This window comes from Macaca nemestrina, chromosome 10 (assembly GCF_043159975.1).
Source record: "Macaca nemestrina isolate mMacNem1 chromosome 10, mMacNem.hap1, whole genome shotgun sequence".
Classification (NCBI taxonomy): domain Eukaryota; kingdom Metazoa; phylum Chordata; class Mammalia; order Primates; family Cercopithecidae; genus Macaca; species Macaca nemestrina.
In genome coordinates, this window is record NC_092134.1 from 86,154,818 (window position 1) to 86,179,049 (window position 24,232).

At 40.4% G+C, this 24,232-nt stretch overlaps 1 long non-coding RNA gene across 1 annotated transcript in view; it reads right to left on the reverse strand.

Annotated features, from left to right (window-relative positions):
• LOC105470074 (uncharacterized) overlaps positions 1 to 24,232 on the reverse strand; it is a 63,800-nt gene that overhangs the window by 36,416 nt on the left and 3,152 nt on the right. The window lies entirely within an intron of this gene.

A 24,232-nucleotide genomic window follows, 5' to 3' on the forward strand; every position in this document is an offset into this window, starting at 1 on the left:
GGTTTGGGGTATGACTGATCCTGTCACACAGGTACTGAGCATAGTACCAATAGTTATTCAATCCTTGCCCCACCCCCTTCCTCCTCACTCTAGTAGTACCCAGTGTCTATTGTCATCTTTATGTCCCTGAGTACCCAATGCTTGTTTAGCTCACACTTGTGAGAATTTGTGATATTTGGTGTTTTTATTCCTGTGTTAATTTCCTTAGGATAATGGCCTCCAGCTGTGTCTATGTTGCTGCAAAGGACATGAATTCAGTCTTTTTATGGCTGTATAGTATGTCATGGTGTATGTGTACCACATTTTTATTATCCAATACACCATTGCTGGGCACCTAGGTTGATTCCATGTCTTTGCTATTGTGAATAATGCTGTGATGAACATATGAGTGCATGTGTCTTTTTGGTAGAATGATTTATTTTTCTTTGGGGATATACCCAATAATGGGATTGCTAGGTCAAATGGTAATTCTCTTTTAAGTTCTTTGAGAGACCTCCAAACTGCTTTCCACAGTGGCTGAACTAATTTACACTCCTACCAACAGAGTATAAGCATTTCCTTATTTTCTCAGCCTCGCTGACATCTGTTGTTTTTGACTTTTTACTAACAGACACTCTGACTGGTGTGAGATGGTATCGTATTACGGTTTTAATTTGCATTTCTCTAATGATTAGTTATGTTGTATTAGTCCATTTTCATACTGCTGTAAACAACTGCCTGAGACTGGGTAATTTATAAAGGAAAGAGGTTTAATTGACTCAGTTCAGCATGGCTGGGGAGGCCTCAGGAAACTTACAATCATGTTGGAAGGCAAAGGGGAAGCAAGGCATCTTCTTCACAAGGCGGCAGAAAGGAGAAGTGCCGAGTGAAGGGGTAAGAGCCCTTTATAAAGCCATCAGATTTCATAAGAACTCTATCACAAGAACAGCATGGGGAAGTCAACCCCAAGATTCAATTATCTCCACATGGTCTCTCCTTGATGTGTGGGGATTATAGGGATTACAATTAAAGATGAGATTTGGGTGGGGACACAAAGTCTAACCATATCAGATGTGGACAATTTTTTCATGTTTGTTGGCCACTTGTGTGTCTTCCTTTGAGAAGTGTCTGTTCATGTCTTTTTGAATGGGGTTATTTGGTTTTTGTTTGTTCAATTGTTTAAGTTCCTCATTATTCTGGATATTAGACCTTTGTCAAATGCATAGTTCGCAAATATTTTCTCCCATCTTGTAGGTTGTCTGTTTACTCTGTTGATAGTTTCTTTTGCTCTGCAGAAGGTCTTTAGTTTAATTGGATTCCACCAGTCAATTTTGGTTTTTGTTGCAATTGCTTTTGAGGACATAGTCATAAATTCTTTCCCAAGGTCAATGTTCAGAATGATATTTCCTAGATTTTTTTCTAGAATCCTTATAGTTTGAAGTCTTGTATTTAAATCTTTAATCAATCTTGAGTTAATTTTTGTATATGGAGAGAGGTAGGAGTCCAGTTTCATTCTTCTGCATATGGCTAGCCAGTTATCCAAGCACCATTTACTGAAGAGGAAGTCTTTTACCCATTGCTTATTTTTGTCAGCTTTGTCAAAGAACAGATGGCTGTGGATGGTGGCTTTATTTCTGAGTTGCCTATTCTTTTTCATTGGTTTATATGTCTGTTTTTGTACCAATACAATGCTGTTTAGTTACTGTAGCCTAGCCTTGTAGTATAGTTTGAAATCAGGTAATATGATATCTCTGGCTTTATTATTTTTGCTTTGCTTTGGCCAGTCAGGCTTTTTGGGGGTTCCATATCAATTTTAGAATAGCTTTTTTCTATTTCTGTGAATAATGACCTTGGTAGTTTGATAGAAATAGCATTGAATCTGTAGATTGCTTTGGGCAGTGTGGCTACTTTAATGGCCATGAGCAAGGAATGAGTAAGAAATGTTTCTAACTTGTTTGTGTCATCTATGATTTCTTTTAGCAGCATTTTGTACTTCTCCTTGTAGAACTCTTTCACTTCTTTGGTTAGATGTATTCCTAGGTGTTTTAGGTTTTTTGTGGCTATTGTAAATGAAATTACATTCTTGATTTTTCTCTCAGCTTGAATGTTATTGGTGTATAGAAATGCTACTGATTTTGTACATTGATTTTGTATCCTGAAACTTTACTGAAATTGTTTATAAGTTCCAGAGCCCTTTTGGCAGAATCTTTAGAGATTTCTAGGTGTAGAATCATATCATCAGCAAAGAGAGATAGCTTGACTTCTTCTTTTTCTATTTGGATGTCTTTTATTTCTTTCTCTTACCTGATTGTTCTGGCTAGCACTTCAGTGCTATTTTGAATAACAGTGAGGAGAGTGGGCATCTTTGTCGTGTTCTTTTTCTCAAGGAAAATGCTTCCAGTTTTTTTCCATTCCGTATGATATTGACTGTTGGTTTGTGATAGATGGCTCTTATTATTTTGAACCATGTTCCTTCAATGCCTAGTTTGTGAAGGACTTTTATGATGAAAGGATGTTGTCTTTTATCAGAAGTTTTCTACACGCCTATTGAGATGATCATACAGTTTTTTTTTTTTTTTACTTCTGTTTATGTGGTGAATCATATTTATTGATTTGCATATGTTAAACCAACCTTGCATCCCATGAATGAAGCCTACTTGATCATTGTGAATTAGTTTTTTGATGTGCTGTTAAGTTTGGTTTGGTAGGATTTGGTTAAAGTTATTTTTGTTTATGTTCATCAGGGACAGTGGCCTGTAGTTTTCTTTTTTTTCACTGTGTCTTTGCTAGGTTTTGGTATCAGGGTGATGATGGCTCATAGAATGAGTTAGGAAGACATTCCTCCTCCTTGTTTTCTTGGAATAGTTTCAGTAGAATTGGTATTACCTCTTCTTTGTACATCTGGCAGAATTCAACTGTGAATCCATCTGGTCTGGAACTTTTTTGTTGATAAACTTTTCATGATTGATTCAATTTTGGAACTCGACATTGATCTGTCCAGCGTTTCAATTTCTTCCTGATTCAATCTTGGGGCATTATGTGTTTCCAGAAATTAATCCATTTCCTCTAAATTTTCTAGTTTGTGTGCATAGAGGTGTTCATAATAGTCTCTGAGAGTCTTTTGTATTTCTGTGCGATCAGTTGTATTGTCATCTTTGTCATTTCTCACTGTGCTTACTTGGATCTTCTGTCTTTTTTCTTTGTTAATCTAGTTAGTGGCCATCAATCTTGTTTATCCTTTCAAGAAATTAACTTTTGGTTTCATTGATTCTTTGTATGGATTTTTGGGTGTCAATGTTTTTCAGTTCTACTTTGATTTTAGTGATTTATTTTCTTTTGTTAGCTTTTGGGTTAGTTTGTTCTTGTTTATCGAGTTCCTCTCGGTGTGACGTTAGATCATTAAGTTGAGATCTTTCAAGCTTCTTGATGAAGGTGTTTAGTGCTATTAACTCACCTCTTAACACTGCTTTTGCTGCATCCCAGACATGTTGGTGTGTTGTGTCTGTTTTCATTTATTTTATTTCCAAGAATTTTTAAATTTCTACATTAATTTCATTGTTTACCCCAAAGTCATCCAGGAGGAAGTTGTTTAATTTCCATGTAATTGTGTAGTTTTGAGAGATCTTTTTGATATTGATTTCTTTTTGTTTCTTCCACTGTGGTTTGAGAGTATGGTTGGTATTATTTTGATTTTTTTGAATTTATGGAGACTTGCTTTATGGCCAAGCATGTGGTCAATCTTGGAGTATGCTCTGTGTGCAAACGAAAAATATATGTATTCTCCATTTGATGTGTAGAGTACTCTGTACATATCTATTAGGTTGAATTGGTCAAGTGTCAAATTTAAGTGCAGAATTTCTTTGTTAATTTTCTGCCTTGATTATCTATCTAATGCTGCCAGTGGGGTATTGAAGCTTCCCACCAGTATTGTGTGGCTATTTAAGTATTTTTGTAGGTCTAGAAATATTTGTTTTATGTATCTTGTGCTCCAATGTCGAAACCATATATATTTAGGATAGTTAAGTCTTCTTATTGAACCCTCATCATTGTGTAATGCCCTTCTTTGTCCTTTTTTACTGTTGTTTGTTTAAGATGTTTTTTTCTAAGAATAACGACCCCTGCTCTTTTTTGTCCTTCATTTGCATGGCAGATATTTCTCCAGCCTTTTACTTTGAGCCTAGGGATATCATTACATGTGAGATGGGTCTCTTGAAGACAGCAGATAGGTCCTGTTTTTTCATCCAAGTTGCCACACTGTGCCTTTTAAGTGGAACATTTAGACCATTTACATTCAAGGTTGATATTGATATGTGAGGTTTTGATCCTATCATGGAGTTGTTATCTGGTTGTTTTGTAGTTATATTGTCTAGTTGCTTTATAGAGTCTGTGGACTATGTTCTCAAGAGTGCTTTTTTGTTAAGAGGTATCTTTCTTTAGTTTCCATCTTTAGTTTATTTGGTTTCCAGTTTCCATGTTGAGAATTTTTGTAAGGCATGATTAGTAGTAATGAATTCCCTTACAACTTGCTTTTCTGGAAAAGATTTTATTTCTCTCTGGCTTATAAAACTCTCTGGTGGAATATGAAATTTTTGTTTGAAATTTCTTGTCTTTTAGAATGCTGAAAATAGGCCCCCAACCTATCTTGGTTTGTAAGGTTTATACTGAGAAGTTTGCTGTTAGCATGATAGGGTTCCCCTTGTATGTGATCTGATCTCTGTCTTTAGCTGCCTTTAAGATTTTTTTTTCTTTAATGTTGACCTTGGACAGTCTAGTGACTTCATTTCTTTGTTATGTTCATTTTGAATGGTTTGTCAACAGATGTCCTCTGGATTTCTTGTATCCAGACATCTACTTCTCTAACAAGATTAGGAAAATTTTCTTGAATTATTTCCTCAAATATGTTTTCCAGGTTGTTTACTTTTTCTCTTCTTTCTCAGGAATGCCAATAATTCACAGGTTTGGTCACTTGACATAATTCTATATTTCTCAAAGACTATCTTTAAAAATTTTTTATGTAAGTGGGTTAGTTCAAAAGATCAATCTTCAAACTCTGAAATTCTTTCTTCTGCTTGGTTCAGCCTACTGATAAAACTTTCAGTTGTATTTTGAAATTCCCTAAGTGAGTTTTTCAAGTCCAGAAGTTCTGACTAATTTATTTTTAGGATGTTTTATCTCTTCTTTCATTTCCCAGATTGCTTTAGGAGTTTTTTTTTTTTTTTTAGATGGAATCTTGCTCTGTCACCCAGGCTGGAGTGCAGTGGTATGATCTTGGATCACTGCTACCTCCGCTTCCCAGGTCAAGTGATTCTCCTGCCTCAGCCTCCCAAGTAGCTGGGACTACATGCATGTGCCACCGCACCTGGCTAATTTTTTGTATTTTTAGTAGAAACAAGGTTTCACCATGTTGGCCAGACTGGTCTTGAACTCCAGACCTCAAGTGATCCCCCCAGCTTGGCCTCCCAAAGTCTTGGGATTATAGGCATGAGCCACTGCACCTGGTCTGTGTTGATTTTCAACCTTGTCTTGGATCTCATTGAACTTCCTTGCAATTCATGCTTTGAATTCTTCATCTGTCATTTCTGAGTTTCCATCTGGGTTAGGGACCATTGCTGGAGAGCTAGTGTGTTCTTTTGGTGTTGTCACATTCAGATTTTTCATGGTTCCAGAATTCTTGCTCTGATTCCTTCTCATCTGGAAATGCTGGCACTTCTAATTTTTGTAATTATTTTTGTGTGGGTAGATTTTTTGTTTTTCTTTCTTTCCCTATAATGTTATTGCCTTTTCTTCTTTTTCTTTCCTTTCCTCTCTTCCCACACTCTCTAGATATTATACTGGGCTGTGCAGTTAAACAGACAAGCCAGTAGATGTCACTTATGTGTAAGAGCTGGTTGTGGCCAGTGTGGCTGGGTATATACCCAATCCTTGTTTACTGAGAGGAGCTCTCTGTTGCCTCAGGCAATGGGCTCATTTATGGAATGCACAGTGGTCTGAGCTCTCTTCTCAGCTCCAGGGAATAGAGGGGTGGGGCAAGATGGGTGGGGCTGGACTTGGAAGGCCCACTTACACATCCCCTGATGGCAAGCATAAGCACCAGTGCCAAAGGAGAATCCAGTGGGCTGCCACCAAGTATCTAGAGGTGTGCCTAGGCATGGAGCTAGGAAACCTCCTCAGTCCCAAGTTCTCTGGATGGGGATGGATGTCAACCTAAACTCCTAATCCAGGAAAGTGGTGCTCCAGGGTCCTGAAGATCTGCCTGGCCATGAAGCAGGGAAAGTCTCCCACACCAAGATCTCTGTATGGGAGGGGTGGGGTGGCTTTGGCTGCTGAAACAAGCAAGAAGGTGCTTTGAACGTCTGGAGATCTGCTTGCAGTGGAGAGGGCCCTACTGTACCACAATCTATACACAGGAAGGGTGGGGGTGGCTCAGGCTGCTGAACCAAGTGAGCAGGTGCTCCAAATGCCTGAAGATATGCCTAGGGGTGCAGCAGGGAGAGCCACCTGCACGAGGATCTCTGCACAGGAAGGAGGGGCCACTCAGACTCCTAGTCCATGGTAGCAGGTGCTCCAAATGCCTGCAGAGTTGCCTACATGTGGAGCAGAGAGGCCCCTATGAAACTTGGTTTCATTTTGTCATTGGCAGCTGCTATGGTTTGGGTAGGATTTGTTTGTCCCCAGCAAAACTCATGTTGAAATTTGGTCCTCGTGTTGTGGGATTGGGAGGTAGGCTTGTGGGAAGTATTTGGTCATGGAGACAGAGCCCCCATGCATGGCTTGGTATCCTTTTGATAGTAAATTCTTTGTCTGGCTAGTCTAGGTTCATTCCTGAGAATGGATTTCTTCTCATGAGAATAGGTTGTGCTAAAGCCAGGATGCCACTGGGTTTTGACTTTTCACAATTCCCCTTTGACCTTCTCTACCATGTTTGGAGCCACATAGCAGATGCTAATGGTATGTTTCTTGTACTTCCCAGCCTGCAGAACCATGAGCTAAATGAACTCCTTTTCTTTATAAATTACTGAATCTCAGATATTCTGTTATAGCAACACAGAATGGACTAAGTGAGCAGCCCAGCCACCCTTTGTGACTCAGGAGGCAGATTCTCACCTTCAGCAAATCAGTTTGGGGATATCTGCAGGAGCTGTCAACAAGGAGGACAAAGAATGTCTGGTTAGGATATCTCTGGGTTCTATCCTTTCCATTTTAGATAGAAAAAGAAGAAGAAGAGGAAGAGGAGGAAGAAGAAGAAGAAGAAGAAGAAGAAGAAGAAGAAGAAGAAGAAGAAGAAGAAGAAGAAGAAGAAGAAGAAGAAGAAAAAGAGGAAGAAGAAGAAGAATGAGGAGGAGGAGGAGGAGGAGGAGGAGATATGGTGAGATACAGTTGCCCTATATGGGTCTTTTAAGAAAGAAGGGAAGTCCGATTCAGTGAAAGTCCCACAATAATTCTGAAAGGCTAGGCCAAGTGCTGGCTTCCATCACAAGTGTCCTGACAGCTACCCCAGTCTCTACCCAAGTTTTGATAACATTTTTCATATTTCAGATGTTTTTACAAATCCCCATTACTTAACAGTGATTGATTCCTGATTTTATTTTAGTTGAATTAAAAACAAGTGATTGGGCTGGGAGCAGTGGCTCATGTCTGTAATCCCAGCACTTTGGGTGCCTGAGGCAGGTGGATCATCTGAAGTGAGGAGTTTGAGACCAGCCTGGCCAACATGGTGAAACCCCACCTCTACTAAAAGAGCAATTAACCAAGAGTGGTGGCAGGCCCCTGTAATCCCAGCTACTCATAAGGCTGAGGCAGGAGAATCACTTGAACCGGGGAGGCAGAGGTTGCAGTGAGCCGAGATTGTGCCATTGCATTCTAGCCTGGGAGACAAGAGCGAGACTTCATTTCAAAAAAAAAAAAAAAGAGTGATTTTGTACTATAGGAGAAAAATTCATTTGTTTTTAAAAGAGATACATTTTGAATCTCCATGGCCACCAAGAATAAAATCACATATTTTCAAAATGCAGATGTTCTTAATGGTTTTCAAACATTTTCAGCCTAAAATAATTGCTTAATTTTTTTCAAAATTTTATTTAAGTAAATTTTTTATTGAAGTATGACATGCATTCAGAAATGAGCACAACTCATAAATTTAAAACTTGTTAATTTTCATGAAGTGAACACATTTGTGTTCTGATCAAGAAACAGAACATAACTAGCCACTGGAACTCCTTGAAACTCCATTCAATTGCTCCCCACCCCCCCATTATCACCATCACCACCCAACAGTGGTAGTAGCTTTGCCTGTTTTTGAAATTTACATGAATAGAGTCATATCATATGTACTCTTTTGTGTCTGGAATCTTTTGCTCAATAGTACATTTGGGAAGATAAAGTTGTGGACCAAGGGCAAGGGGGGTAGGCATTTAATTCAGAAGACAGCTAGACATGGGGTCCAGACAGGCAATGACCTTGGCCCTGCATCAGAGTCACCAGGGTGGTGAGAAAGACTGGAGCGGGGAGGATGGGAAGAGGCTGGTTAACTGTACAAAGTTACAATTAGAGAGGAGGAATAAGTTCTGGTGCACATTCAGGTGACTATGGTTAAGAGTAAACTAGTGTATATTACAAAATATCTAGAAGAGACACTTTTGGATGTCCTTACCACTAAGAAAGGATAAATTCACAGGGTGATGGATATACTAAATACCAATTTGATCATTATACAACATGTATGTATGGAAATATCAAATTTTATCCCATAACTATGTACAATTACAATGTATTGATTTTAAAAAAATTAAGAAGAAAGACTAGAGTGAGGCCTCCCAGATTTGGACTTTACTAAGTTCCACACTCTGATACTCCTGAAGCAGAATTCCACCCCCATTCCCCGGGGTCATTTCAACTGTGTTTGGAGGTACACCTGACAGCACTCACTGAAGAGTTATTACAAGTGTAGAGAGAAAAATCAAGGATGACTCTTCAGGTCTTTGTGTGAAAACTGGGTTGCTGCTATTTACTGAGTTGGGGGAAGACTGAGGGAGAAACACGTTTTTAGGGGGTGTTAATCAAATGCTTTGTTTTTCACAAAGTAAATTTGAGATGTTTCTTAAACAAAGTCCAAGTGGGTCTGGACTCTGGAGTACAGTCAAAGCCTGAGTTAAAAATGCTAGGAACTCCTGGCATGAGGATGGCTTTTAACTCTGTGGAGGGGCACGGTGAGACTACAGAGTGAAGTGAACATCATGTGGCATCTCAGAGGAAAACCCCCTCTTTTTTCTCATCACTTCCTCTACAACCTACACTCACCTCGGGATGTGATCCACTCAGACTCTAGGCCCACGTCCTTCCCTTGGTCTCCTGCCTCTTCAGTCTCTCTCCTCCCCTCACCCTTTCCCTCAGTTGGTGTTACAAAAGTTCAAGTAACTGGGGAAGAGGGAATTTTCCTGAGAAAGGAAAAAGTTGGAAAAGGTAGGTAGCGAGGTGGTGGGGCTGGCTCTTGGAAAATTATCTTTGACTGTAAAAGGGGAAACAAAGACAGTAAGAAACCCAGTTAGTAGCAGTGCACATACTAATACTTTTAAAATACATATATTTGTTGGAAAAATTGCCTTTTCATCAAAAGTAATAAATTACCTGTGTATTTATTCAATATTTAACAATTCAACAGCAGTGGAGTAAATGTTTACTGAGCCAGTACAGTGTTGTATTTGTGGGTGTGTGCACATGCATGTGTGTGTGTGTGTGTAACTTAAGCAGTCGTAAGTGGACTCCTACATTGCGGAAGCAATGATATTTGGGAGCAGAAGAAGAATCCTTTCTGATTAAACCATATCTTCATTGTTTAAGTGTTCGCACCCGTTACTGGTAAGTAGTTGTTCTTCAATAACAAGGATAGGATGTTGGAACGAAGCCCTGGCAATCCCTGGTAACTAAACTGAAGAACAAACATGTGCCTTCCCCCTCAGATATTTTTGGCAATTAATTCACTTATATCCAACCTCTAACAGATGTAGCACTTGGGGGGAAAGAATAACTTCCTTCATGCCTAGATTCCTCATCTTCTCATAATTAAAGCATAAGCAAAATAAAAGGTGAAATGAAATATACATCATTGCCTTAAGAAGAAATAGAAATGCAAATGAAACGGCACAATCTGTGGATTGACAGACTTACCAGGAGCTCACATCTGGGACTTGGCCGGCTTCCAGAGTATTTGCTTTTTCATTTCCTTACCCTCTCCTCCCTCCTCCTTCAATCTCGTTGCTTTGCCCTGACTTGAGTCCCTCCGCTCTTTCTTATCTTGCCCTGAATGGCTATTTCTCTTTCTTTTGTACGATGAGTATTTTCACATTTCCTTAGGACAGTACTGCAAAATAAGATCAAGTTATAAAAAGAAATTATATATTCTACTGGCAAAATAACAAATTGACAAGTCAATGAGGATCTAGGCAAATTGATTTTTGAAAAAATCGATATGGACAATGTAGTACCACTCTTTTAGGAAACACGCACTGCATTTTAGTCACTTTGGGGACTATTTAGAGACCCAAAGACATACGATAGTGCGAAATAGGATAGATTTTACTCACAGCTGGGGACCAAGTGCCACAGGCTCTAAAATATGTTTTCTACTTCCTCTACCTCAGTAACTAAAATTTCCACTTAAGGACAATATTAGTAATGCTGTATACTTTATTGGTGCTGCTGATTCTATTATTATAAATAGAGTTTTAAACTACACATTTGTATATCTCTGTTCGGCTCACTACTGCTCTTTTTTTTCGAAATGGAGTCTTGCTCTGTTGCCCAGGCTGGAATGCAATGGTGCAACCTTGGCTCACTGCAGCATCCGCCTCCTGGTTCAAACAATTCTCCTATCTCAGCCTCTTGAGTAACTGGGACTACAGGTGCGTACCACCACACTTGATAAATTTTTGTATTTTTAGTAGAGATGGGGTTTCGCCATATTGGCCAGGCTGGTCTTGAACACCTGACCTCAGGTGATCTGATCACCTATTCCTCCCAAAGTGCTGGGATTAGAGGCTTGAGCCACTGCACCCAGCCCCTACTACTGCTTTGAAGTGCCCTTCTTTTGTGCCGCACACTGAACTAAAGCACGATGACACTATCTTGCCTGGTTCTCATAAAACCCTGGGAGAGAGGCATTGTTATGCCCATTTAACAGATGAGGCATCTGAGTCTTGGAGAAAACTTGTCTACATGTAGCAAAGCTAGGAGTTCTGATTGGACCTTCCTGGCATTCTAGCCCAGTTGAGGTCTGACTGTTTTAGTGATTTGTTGGGGGCTTCTGCTAAGCATAGGTGTATGCTTGCCAAAATAGCCCTCCATGAGCCGTGGCTTATTCATCCAACTAGCTTTATTAGAGAACCGGATCCCAAGGAGGTGGGTGGGAGGTAGGTGAGAACTCTGGGAGATGGAGAGGGAGGAGGAACAGAAGCAGCTCTGCAGGGAGGGCCAAATCCTTGCCCTGGCTGGTCACAATGCACCCAGCCCCTCCTAGCATATAGATGGGAGAGGAAGGAGAGGAAACTGATACAACTTCGCTAGACACTGGCCTGGGATGAACAATTAGCCTTCTTTCAAACATGGTGACAGAGACAGACACTGTCAGGGTTCCTCGCCAAACCTCAGGAAACCCACATCCATTGAACCTCGCTGGCTTTAGCCCTCAAGTCTAGTTAGAACAAGGCGATGTTGTCATTACTGACTTCTGGGCCTCCTGTGCTTTTGCTTGGAAGCACCCACTGCCAGTGTGTGGGTATGCGAGGGTGGGGAGTGGCGGCCACAGGGGCAACACATCGGCAAGGCTCCCAGCAGAGAGTCGGTTATTGACTCAGTGCTGGCCTGGTCTGCAGTTGCCTCTCTTTCAGAGACCCCTAAACGTGAGAGTGCATGGCCCAGCATCTCTGCTCTTCATTCTTCTTCCTCCTGCAACGCTCCCATGCCCGTGAATTCTGATGCTTTTCCTTGTCAGAATTTGTTTTTGGGATCTTTGGACTAAAAAAAACCTTTGAGCTTTATTTTACCCAAAGGTTTTCTCTCCCTCCCTTCCTTCTTTCTTTCCTTCCCCAGTTCCTTCCTTCCTTCTTTCTTTCCTTCCTATTCTTTCCTTCTTGCTCTCTCATTCCTATGTTAAATAAACTGGGAAGCCATTAGTCTGAGATAGCCTCAGTACCTTAGGTTCTTACGTAAGAAAACTGTAGCCTAAACTTAATGTAAAACTTGTAAAACTAAAAGGAAACTTAAGCTTAATGAATCAGAAAACCCACCAACTAATCTCTAACTAGGACTTTCCACTACACCTCATAAAAGTTTCCCCATCGCCCCCTAGGTGGAATGTCAAACTACTTCCTGTCTGGTGCTGACTGAATTACGAATCATTGAATGCTCAAATAAACTCATTAAAATTTTGTTGTACCTAAGTGTGTCTTTTAACATCTGCGTATTTTATTATGAAATCTATCTCCTGGCTGTGTGGTGGCTCACGCCTGTAATCCCAGCACTTTGGGACACCAAGGTGGGAGGATCACTTGAGCTCAGGAGTTTGAGACCAGCCTGGCCAACATGGTGAAAACCTGTTCTACCAAAAAAAAAAAAAAAAAAAAAAAAAAAAAAATTAGCCAGGCATGGTGGCGCATGCCTGTAGTCCCAGCTACTTGGGAGACTGAGGCAGGAGGATTGCTTCAGTCCAGGAGGCAGAGGCTGCAGTGAGCCGAGATCACACCGCTGCACTTCAGCCTGGGTAACAGAGTCAGACCTTGTCTCAAAAAAAAAAAAAAAAAAAATTTATTTATATATCTATCTCTCCTGTGTAAGCCATATGCAAGTATCCTTAAAAAGAAAGATTTTCTCACAATGACCGTCACCTTAATATAATCTGATATGTAATAAAATTTGTATTCCCAAAAAAAGGATTTCCCATAATGACTGTATTTCTAGAGGTTTGATTTTGTGGTGTCTGCTACAACATATACTAGTGCATAATTTTATGTCCCAGAGCACATGTGGATTTGCCTGTCCTACCTAAGGTTTGTAGGACTGCACCCTCTTTACCGGAATAAGCTCTCTCTACCATCTAGTTCCTCATGTTAAATAAGGCATGACTTGTAGTTAACTGTTTTTCCCATCACATACTTATGTGGTTTCTCTGTGATAAGAATTCTCTGATGTTCAATAAGGTCAGGGTTCTGCCCAAAGGGTTTTCCATAGTGATTACATTTAAATGGTCATCCCCAGTTTATATTTTTTAAAGGTGAGTAAGAACCGAGCTGTTATAAAAGCTTTCCCACCCTGGCCGGGCACAGTGTAATCCCAGCACTTTGAGAGGCTGAGGCGGGCGGATCACTTGAGGTCAAAAGTTTGAGACCAGCCTGGCCAATGTGGCAAAACCCTATCACTACTAAAAATATAAAAATTAGTCGGGCATGGTGGCACACACCTGTAGTCCTATTTGCTTGAGGAGGCTGAGGCACGAGAATCGTTTGAACCCAGGAAGTGGAGGTTGCAGTGAGCAGAGATGGTGCCACTGTGCTCCAGACTGGGTAACAGAATGAGACTCCATCCCCTCACCACCCCCGCAAAAAAAGGTTTCCCACCCTCACAACTCAAGTAGGTATGTATTTTCGTATGCATTTTATGGTGGTTTTTTTTTTCTGGAATGACTTTCCACACTCATTACACACGTACAATTTCTTCACCTTTCCAAAGTTTGATGGTTTTAGCTGAGGATCCACATTTAAAATTCTTATAGAGTGCTCCTTTAAGAATGCTGAGATTTTTCTCCAACTTTTTGTTTTATATACTCTCCCTCTGGTGAAGACTTTCCTTGCCTGATCTCTACTCAGGTGGAATCAATGCCCAAGGAAGGGGTTTTTCCTTCTCTTCCCCTTCTGCTGTCTTTCCAAGTACCTCAAGGGACTCTGAAGGTCTTACACCCATCTGCTGCTACACAGGCTCACATTCTGAAGTGGATGACTCCTTGCTGGTCTTGGTGTAGCTGTCTGACACAGTGGATAGAAAATGCTACTAACATCATGGCTTGGGTGGGTCAGTATCAGAAACTCTCTCTTCCTAGCTCTTCAGGAAAGCAAGACCCAGAGTTCTCGAAATTTAGAAATCACACTGGGACACTTGGAAATGCCAGTGAGACTTGGGTCTTGTGATTCTCCAGCATCTTATCTCTGGTAAGTTCCTTTTAGGCAGGATTCAAACACAACGTCTCCTCCCAATCCTCAAACTTCAAGGCATCCCCAAACAATTCATCTCCAGTGCAGTGGCCAATTCTTGGATGAGAGCCAGGTGTCGCCGGGCTGAGAGGATGGCAGTCATTACTGTGAACTGTGGACTTTCTCAGAAGCCTGGGGAGGATCAGGTGCAGCATTCACATGAGTCCTCAAATAACTAGCTTCCTGACTGCAAGGTGTGGGTGCTGGGATTGCAGGGAGCATGGATGCTGAGTATTTGCATTACAAGGACTCAAGCCTTAGCTGTGGGGATCAAGTTCTAACCAGGGCACTTCAGGCTAGATCCAGCAGGGGGTGTTGAATTTCTTCTAGTAGCAGCACTGCTAAAATTACCTATTCTACCTGTGTGTGCGTGCCTGCTCCAAGCCACAGGTGCAAAGCTGGGTCCTCAATTAGTCAGGAATGTGAGTCCTGGACTTACCTTTTACTTGGGCTAAGATCTTGGGGATGTCATTTAATCTCGTGGGTCCTTTGGGGCTAGACAACTTCTGTCTGTCTCATGGGATTGCTGGAGTGGTAACAAAAGAGGGAAAAATCTGTGGAGCTGAATTTCGCAGGGGTGTATGCAGGCAAATTGGGTGCTTTTTGTAACCCTGGCCATATTCTATTTGAACCATTTAGCACTGTTATCTGATGCACATTCTAGCTGATGAGCTTTATGGAAAAATGTAGCCAGGCATGGCTGGAGATGGGAATAGATGGGCTGAAAATAGTGTACATCGTAGCTTTTGGGTAAACTTAACTGAGATAATTTCATGATGTATTTTAGTAACTTCTTAGAACAACACTAAAATGGAAAACAAAAAGTCTCTATACAGTTGTTTGTCTCATTGGTTTCAGGTGGACATATGGCAGCAAGGAAAGAGATTGATGGAAATGGTCTCTGATGTCTGGGCAGAACTTTTCTAGTCTTTTCTGAGAATAACAACATTCTTGGTAGACCACGGTCCTGGCTGTAAAACTCCGTGCATGGAAAGGATGAAGAACCACATGAGAGGGTGTGTCAATAACACCCTGTATTCATTTTCTGTTGCTGCTGTAACAAATTACCACAAGCTTAGTGGCTTAAAACCACACAAATTTATTCTCTTACAGTTCAAGAAGTCAGAAGTCCTCTGTTTGCTTCATTGGGCTAAAGTCAAGGAGTCACCAGGACTGGTGGTTCCTTCTAGAGGCCTGAGGGCATAATCCATTACTTTGACTCTTCCAATTTCTGGTGGCAGCCTGTATTCCTTGACTTGTGGTCTCCTTCTTCATCTTCAACGATCACCACTCCAATCTCTGCTTCCGTCATTACATCTTCTTCTCTGACTCTGACCCTTCCAGGTCCTTCTTAGAAGGATCTGATGATGACATTGGGTCCATCTGGATAATCCAAGAGAACCTCCCCATCTGGAGGTCTTTAATTTAATCACATATGTAAAGACCCATTTACCATATAAGGCAACAGTCATAGGTTCCAGGGATTAGGACTTAGACATATTTGTATTTGGGAAGCCTACCACAAAACACACTCTGATTTTTTTTAGTAGAATATAAGGATTTAATTGAATTTTACAGAAATATTTGTAAAAACAACATACCCTTTAATCACTAGCAGAAGAGCAAGAGAAAGAGCTGACTACAGATTCAGAACAGAATGGCATCTTCAAAACACACAGAATGATTTGAGATCAATTAACTGTGTTTCAGTTTCTTTTTCTTTTCTTTTCTTTTCTTTTTTTTTTTTTTTTTTTGAGACAGAGTTTCACTGTTGTTGTCCAGGCTGCAGTGCAATGGCCCAATCTCGGCTCACCGCAACCTCCGCCCCCACGTTCAAGCAACTCTCCTGCTTCAGCCTCTCAAGTAGCTAGGATTACAGGCATGCACCACCACGCCTGGCTAATTTTGTATTTTTAGTAGTGACAGGGTTTCTCCATGTTGGTCAGGCTGGTCTCAAACTCTCGACCTCAGGTGATCCACCCACCTCGGGCTCCCAAAATGCTGGGATTACAGGTGTAAGCCACTGCGCCCAGCCTGCATTTCAGTTTCTTAATGACCAATTTATCCAACTTTAAATTTTTACTAAATAATATTCAACAACTTGTTTCATTTAATAATTCAAATATCATTTTCCTATTTTTCAATCCTTAGTATTATTTTGCAAATTTCTTAAATGGTTTATCAGCCTTAATTTTAAACTTCTAGCAATTAAAACTTTAAATTAAATTGTATTAAGTCAAATTGGATTAAAATAGTAAAGGCTTAAGATAAAAGAATGAAATTTCAACTGGTATTTTCAAGTAAGCAACAGCAAATGAGATTGTTTTTAAATTAGAGTTTAAAATTTGAACTCAAAAGCACCTGAAAAAATTAGTTATATCCCCAAACTATTCTGTAAGAAATTATGGACATTTAAAATTCCTCACAAGAACAAATTTGGGATAAAACAAGCCAAGGAAGCAAAAAGGAAATGAGGGTGCCCAGAAGATTGTATTATAATGATTTTCGTGACCCATGCCTCAAGTTTGATATTCACCAAGTGTAAATCCAAAACTGTCATAAAAGGGTTTTGTTTTAATGGCTTAAAAAAACCTAAAAATACTGAAAAGACTGGTAAAGTGATAAACTGGAAGCTACAGTATCAACCACACCACAAGTAAATATGAATTATTAAATTGTTAGAAAAGTTAGGTTGATAAAGGAAATTCCTAGAATATAATGCCCCAATTTGAGAAACTGGCAGAATAATAACAGATATGCTAAAATGTTGGCAAAACCAGAAAGAGATGAAAGAAATCAGTATAAACTGAAAATTTATTGTAGGAAACAAACACTGATTTTTTGGTTATGGTGTGATACGTTACTTTGTTTTCATATGAATAGACTCTCCCTTAGCTGAGAAAGCCAGACAGACTCCATTTGGCACCTTCATTTGCAAGACGTCAAGGGCTCCTTACCCACCCCTTCCTCAAGGACTTAACTTGTGTAAGCTGACCCCCAGGATATCAAAGAGTGCAATTAACTGATAAGGTACTGTGGCAAGCTATGTCCGCAGTTCCCAGGAATTCGCCCTGGTGATAGTACCCTAAAGCCCCCGCGTTTGTGTCCGTCAGATAGCACCCAGAGCCCCCGCACCTGTCACTTTGTGATGAATTTAAAGTCCCTGCACCTGGAACTGTTTGCTTTCCTGTAACCATTTGTCTTTTTAACTTTTTTCGCCTGTTTTACTTCTGTAAGATTGCTTACAGTTAGGCTCCCCCTCCCCTCTCTAAACCAAAGTAAAAAAGAAAATCTAGCCCCTTCTTGGGGCTGAGAGAATTTTGAGCGCCAGCCATTCTCTCGATCACCAGCTAATAAAGGACTCCTGAGTTAGTCTCGAAGTGTGGCGTTTCTCTGTAACTCGCTTGATTACAACAATGGGGTGATTTTTTAATTTTGAATACATTTTGAAAACACTTAAAGACTTCTTTAAATGTTGCTACAAAGACAAAATAAAACCTTGTCAATGAAAACCGTAGAAATTCTCCAAAACTACTAAAACTGTTCCATTGGAGACAAGTCACTATACGTTTATAAATAAGATAAGCAAAGTATTTTTTTTTTTAATAACACGTTAAATTTGATGAATTGATGACAAATTGTTTTTTGGTAAACTGGTCTTTCAGTTGCTTGTGCTTGGGTAAGCTGCCCTGCTTTTCCTGGTGAGTGGGGTTTATAGTGAAGATGCCAGGCTACCCAGTGGCACTGGAACAGGAGGCAAAACCAATTGTTTCTCTCTTTGCACTGCCTGGGCCCTGTTGCTGGTGAATTCAAGTTGCCTGGAGACTGTCTCACTGGGGATATGGTGTTTTCCTACAATAAAACTTCTCACTCCAGGGTCCTCTCCCATCCTAGGCATCCTTCTAGCATATCTCTAACAGTCTGTGCATTTGTGATTTATGTGTTTGTCAACCAAACCTTAAGGTTCTTGGGCAGCAGCTATGCCTTATCTTTCTCTTTCCAGACCTGGTGCCTGACACATTATATGTGAGTAAAAGGTGACTGTTTAATAAATGGAGGAAAGTGGGAAGGACTTCTTAAAAACTGTGTTATTTTTCCAGGAGTCGTTTTCTGACCCCTTCCTTGTGGGTCCAGTGCCTCTGTGCTTCCCTCTATGATGAATGAGACAGGTCTCAATCCATTTAGAGGTTTATTTTGCCAAGGATGAGGACGTGCTCAAGAAATAGAGACACAAGCCACAGTAAAATCTGTCCACTTTTTCCAAAGTGAGTTTTGAGTGCTTCAATATTTAAAGGAGCAGGAGGGAAGGGAGGAAAGAAAAAAAGGGAAGGTAGATAAATGAGACAAGTGATACATTCTTTTGCACATGAAAAGAAGAGGGCAGAAGAACAGTCAATAATGTATTCATCTGGTGCTCAGTGCATCTGCCTTTTACATAAGATAAATAAATGTAAAGGAGAGGCAGAAGTCAAACATGCATTCCTCCAGGCGTGGGCAGGGGGATGATTTCTAGTCTTCTCTTGTCCTGAGCCCAAGAAGATAAGCTGTTAATACACATTCACAGGGTGCTGGGGGCCACCTTGGGAGACACCTGTTTAGGAACAAAAGGAAAGGCTGTTCTGTGTGTGTGTGTGTGTGTGTGTGAGATTCATTTTCCAAGCTTAACTTTTCCTTTCCGCATAGTGAGTTTGGGGTCCTGAGATTTTATTTTTCTTTCACAATGACAAAGATCATACCTGTTTCCTCGTTCCCCTCCACCTCACTCAAGCAGGGCAGCGCTGCTTTATGGCTCCAGACCAGCCGCAGCCATAGCGGGGCCTCAACACTTGGTGGTTGAACTAATTGTTTAGTATCTCAAATGAGCCCCTGAAGATCAGACTCAATTCTGATACCTGGTCTTTCTAATGCGACATTTCAAACTCCTTTTTTATGTAAAGATCTTCAAAGGTGACTTATTTCTATTCATCTTAGCTTATTATTCATTATCTTTTGGCTGATGGGCAGCCACTGTATTCAACAACTTCTTTGGAACCTACGTGGTGTCACTGTCCTAAGCAACAGGACAAACTCTACTTTGTCAAAAAAGCAGACAAACTCTATTCATGGGCATTGTATTTCAGCAATTTCTTTCATTTCTATTTTCTTTCTAAAAATAACATTATTGGCCATAACTGTTCCTATATTTTTCACTCCTACTGTATTTGTAACATAAATGGGATTTCCTGACTGTCCTTCATTGCCAAAATAAACACATTTTTAAAAATGTTAGTTTACCTTATCCATGAATATTTAGGCATAATTTATCATTGCTTCACCTCTTTTCTCATTTCTATTTTCACAGAAACAAATTGTGTATTAACATTTTACATTCTGTTCTCTCTCTTCCCTTTTGCATTTTTCATTTAATATTTGAAAACCCTGTATTGGTTCTTGCAGTGATGAAGGGTGCATGATTTTGCTATAATAGAATCTGAAAAAGCTGCTGATGTACAACCTGAGTCCCATTTAGGTAAATCAGTGTGATGACTTCAGGTTTCTATAAATATTTCCTGGACATTTTCCAAAAGGCCTTTTCTAGAAATCCTTCCTTCCTGTTCCTGTACAGGATTGTGCATAGTTCTGTTACAGCACTTCACACACAGCTGTTTCTCTCTCCTTGCTTTCCTTCTTCACTAGACTTCAAGGATCTTACCACATTTGCATTCTCAGTGCTTAGTGCACTGTAGATGTAACATCAATGTCACTGAGGTCAAGGAATGATTACAAGGGGTCATTTTCATCTCTCTGTTAGTAATAATACCAACAGCTAATGTTTAGTGTCTATGTTCTTTGGACCAGGCATTAAGCTAATCTCACTACATGCACTATTTCATAATCCTCTCTTCATCTCTGTCTGTAGTGCAAATAACTTTATTATCTTTCCTTTTACCAAAAAGAAAATGATTGGAGATTTAGAGAGGGGTAAGTTAGCTTTCCCAAGGTTAGAAGCAATCATGACAGAGTGGAATGGGAACCCACATCTGACTAACATGCGAGTCCATATTTTGACATTACTCTACATCGTTAAGGCATTTCAGTTCACCATAACTTAAAACAGTTTAAAAAGACTTCCTCAGGCCGGGCGCAGTGGCTCACACCTGTAATCCCAGCACTTTGGGAGGCTTAGGCAGGTGGATCACCTGAGGTCGGGAGTTCAAGACCAGCCTGGCCAATATGGCGAAACCCCATCTCTACTAAAAATACAAAAATTAGACAGGGGCGGTGGCGTGCACCTGTAATCCCTGCTACTCCGGAGGCTGAGGCACAAGAATCACTTGAATCTGGGAGGCAGAAGTTGCAGTGCGCCCAGATCGTGCCATTACACTCCAGCCTGGGCGACAGAGCAAGACTCTGTCTCAAAAAAAAAAAAAAGACTTCCTCTACCAGTATTCTTTTTATATAGGATATGATGGCTACATCCATAAGCATAATATTTCACAAGCGAGTTCAAAACAAAGCCAGTCTAAGTAGGGGAGCATGTATAGGAAACCAGAAACAAAGGAAAATAGACAGGAAAATAAAGGGATGATCTATTTGGTGCTGGATGGGGAATGAAAGTGAAATTTTTACCTTATCATGGTAATGTTTCTAGGTATCCACCCCTAAATGCCAGCCCTAGTGATTAAGTCCTGAAGACAAATAAAAGCTCCCATCATTTTTCTAGGCAAATACTGTCCAAAGAGTAAAGTAAATTAAAGACAGAAAGAAGGAAAGAAGGCATAGAAGCCAAGCAGCCATTTAAACCAGAGCATCTCCACCGTAGCACTATTGACATTGTAGGTTGTGTTATGGTTTGAATTGTGCTCCTCCAAAATTCATATGTTGAAGTCCTAAATCTCAGAACCTCAGCATGTGACCTGATTTGGAGATAAGGTCTTTATAGAGGTAATTGGGTTAAAATGAGATCACCAGGGTGGACTCTACTCAAATATGACTGGTGTCCTCATAAAAAGGGGAAATTTGGACAGAGAAATACACATAGAGGGAAGATGATGTGAAGAGACACAGCGAGAAAACAGCCACCTACAAGCCAAGAAGAAAGGTCTAGAGCAAAGCCTTCCCTAGAACAGAGCCTGCAGAAGGAATCTTGTTTTTGGACTGCTAGCCTTCAGAACTCTGAGACAATAAATTTGTGTTACTTAAACCACCCATTCTGTGGTGCTTTGTTATGGCAGCCTTAACAAACTATTATAGTCTGGTTAACTATTTGTGGTGGAGGCTGTCCTGTGCACTGTCAGATAGCAATACCCCTGGCCCCTGCCCACTAGATGTGGCAGCATCCTCCTGTGCCCAGTTTTGACAACTCAAAATATCTCCAAACATCTGCAAATGTCCCTCTGGGGCAACCAGACTAGACTGTCTGGCCTGGACACAGCTGTTAATCTCAGCCATTAGATCCATTGCCAATTTTACAGCACTCTCCAGGGCCTGATGTCCCAAGCAGAGCAATATACATAATTGAAACATTTTACTCCATCTGAACAGGGACCTCCTACACATCATGGATATAATGGAAACAAATTCTAATCAACTGAAGATCTACATAAGATACTGAAGAGGATCATAATATGCCACCTGAAAATATACTACTTTGGCTTAAGAATTATTTTGAGCTGAAGACATCTGAGAGTCAACAAATGTAGAAAGATAGCTTTTTGGAGCTTCCTTTATCTAACTGCAAGCAGAAACTCCTGAGAAATAAGGGCTGCAATAAGTGCCCTTTCCCAGGGAAATTTTATAGCCATGAAGGAGAAAAAAAGTTGGCACTGCGATGAACCTGCACAAACAAACTTATTAAGATAGCCTTTTTCTCCCACTAGTGTCCCCCATCTATTTACCTTCCCACAGTTTACCACCGTGGAAGCCCAAAACCCTTTTCCTTGTCTTGTGACATTGCCACAATTTATCATTCTTTGTTAAAAATGATATATAAGCTTTCAGGCTATCTGCTTCTTTGGGTCTTCGCTTCTTTTCTGGGAAGATATCACATAAAAATTAACATTAAATAGGCTGGGCGTGGTGGCTCACGCCTGTAATCCCAGCACTTTGGGAGGCTGAGGCAGGTGGTCGGGAGATTGAGACCATCCTGGCTAAGACAGTAAAAAGTTGTCTCTACTAAAAATACAAAAAAATTAGCCAGGCATGGTGGGGGGCTCCTACAGTCCCAGCTACTCGGGAGGCTGAGGTAGGAGAATGGTGTGAACCTGGGAGACGGAGCTTGCAGTGAGCTGAGATCATGCCACTGCACTCCAGCCTGGGGGACAGAGTGAGGCTCCAGCTCAAAAAAAAAAAAAAGAAAGAAAGAAAAAGAAAAAGAAAAAAATTAACATAAAATAAAGATTATATGCCTTTCTCCTGTTAATTTGTCTTTTGTCAGTCTAATTTGCAGGGCCCCAGGCAATGAAATTAAGAGGCTAGAGACAAAAAATTTTTTCGTCTCCTATGATGGGAAATCCCTCAGTCATACCCTAGTGGGACTTTATTTTTCTTAAATCTAAACAGTGGCTTACTCTGAAGACAAAAACAATTTGCAAATGTCACCCTTTTGCAAAAGTGCTAGTCTTACCCTTCTACAGGAGCAATTACAGAAGGGAAATAATGTTTCTGTGCTATATGAAAACGCAAGCAGTTCACTGCTTCCATGTAAAAGCTGTAGAAGAAGGATCTAAGGACATATTCAGTCGAGAGGCAATATTTTAATAAACTATCACAAATACTTGATTATGTTACCATGCAGATAGGTAGTTGTAGTGAGTGGAAACAAACAACCACAGCCATATTAGTGATATAGCTAAATCCTTTCCACATCCTTTAATTCCAGAGGGATTCTAAAAGGTCACATTTTCAGAGCTTCCATAATTTTATTTTTCTCACAGCATGAACTCTTCCTAATGGCAATGCTGCAAGCCGCACTCAGGTGATGAATTTTTCCCAATAGGTCAATGCATCATTTTAAACAACAGGAAACTCTTTATTTTTTGCTAATAGTTTCAGCATGTTTACAAAGTCTATATTATAAATAATTATAAATATGTAAGAAATCCTTTAATAGATCCACCTAATAATTCCATTCTCTCCAAGATTTACCTGGCAGTACTAGCCCATAATCAATCAGACTTTAGTTGTTATTTTTCTCATATTTTAAGTGCTTTTCTTCCTCCTGTCTTCATGTACACATTTGTATATATAGGAAAACAGCTGTTGCGTGGCAAGAGTGAGGCTGTCTTGAAGCAAAAGAACCATGGTAACTGATGTTTGACCCCCATAGGCCAGGGTGTTCTGCAGCAAGGTCTTTAAACAATGCCTGTAGTATAGATTACCCTTTACAAAGAAGTGGTCACAAGTCTTGGCAAGAAAATCTGAAGGCGTGACAAGCAGCAGCACATGCTGTACCCTAAAAGCTTGCTATGTAAAGAATACTTTCTGGAGGGTGGGTGCAGGGATCCACCATTTCATGACTGCCCAAGTCATCACTTCTATAATCCCTATTGAATGTTTTTCTGAGAACTCGATTTGTCGGCCTCTTCAGTCTCAGTGTTTTTGCTTTGTCATGAGTTAGAACTGAAAGTAACTGAAAACATGGAGCCTTCCAATCCCCTCCAACTGTTTGAGTTGGCATCTCCTGAGCGTGGCCTTTGTGTCTTCCAGATGACCATCCCCTTGTTTTCTAAGAGCAAATTGAGTTTCGCAAGAATATAGGGTGACTTAAAGGAAGATATGTCTCTTTGGGCCCACCAGGATTGGACTTTGCCTCCCGAAGGAAAAGTTTATAGCTCTATCATTCTGAAAGAATTGTTTCCCAAAGCTTCGTCACTTACAGTAGAGGAATTATTAAACACCAAGATAATCTGATTTTATGTTACTCAGGTAGGAATTGCTTTACTTCACACAGTGTGAAACAAAATATGCCTGAGTTTTTATATAGGGGCTCTACAGACAGGACACTCACTCAAGGGGATCTTGAAATGCGATAGGCA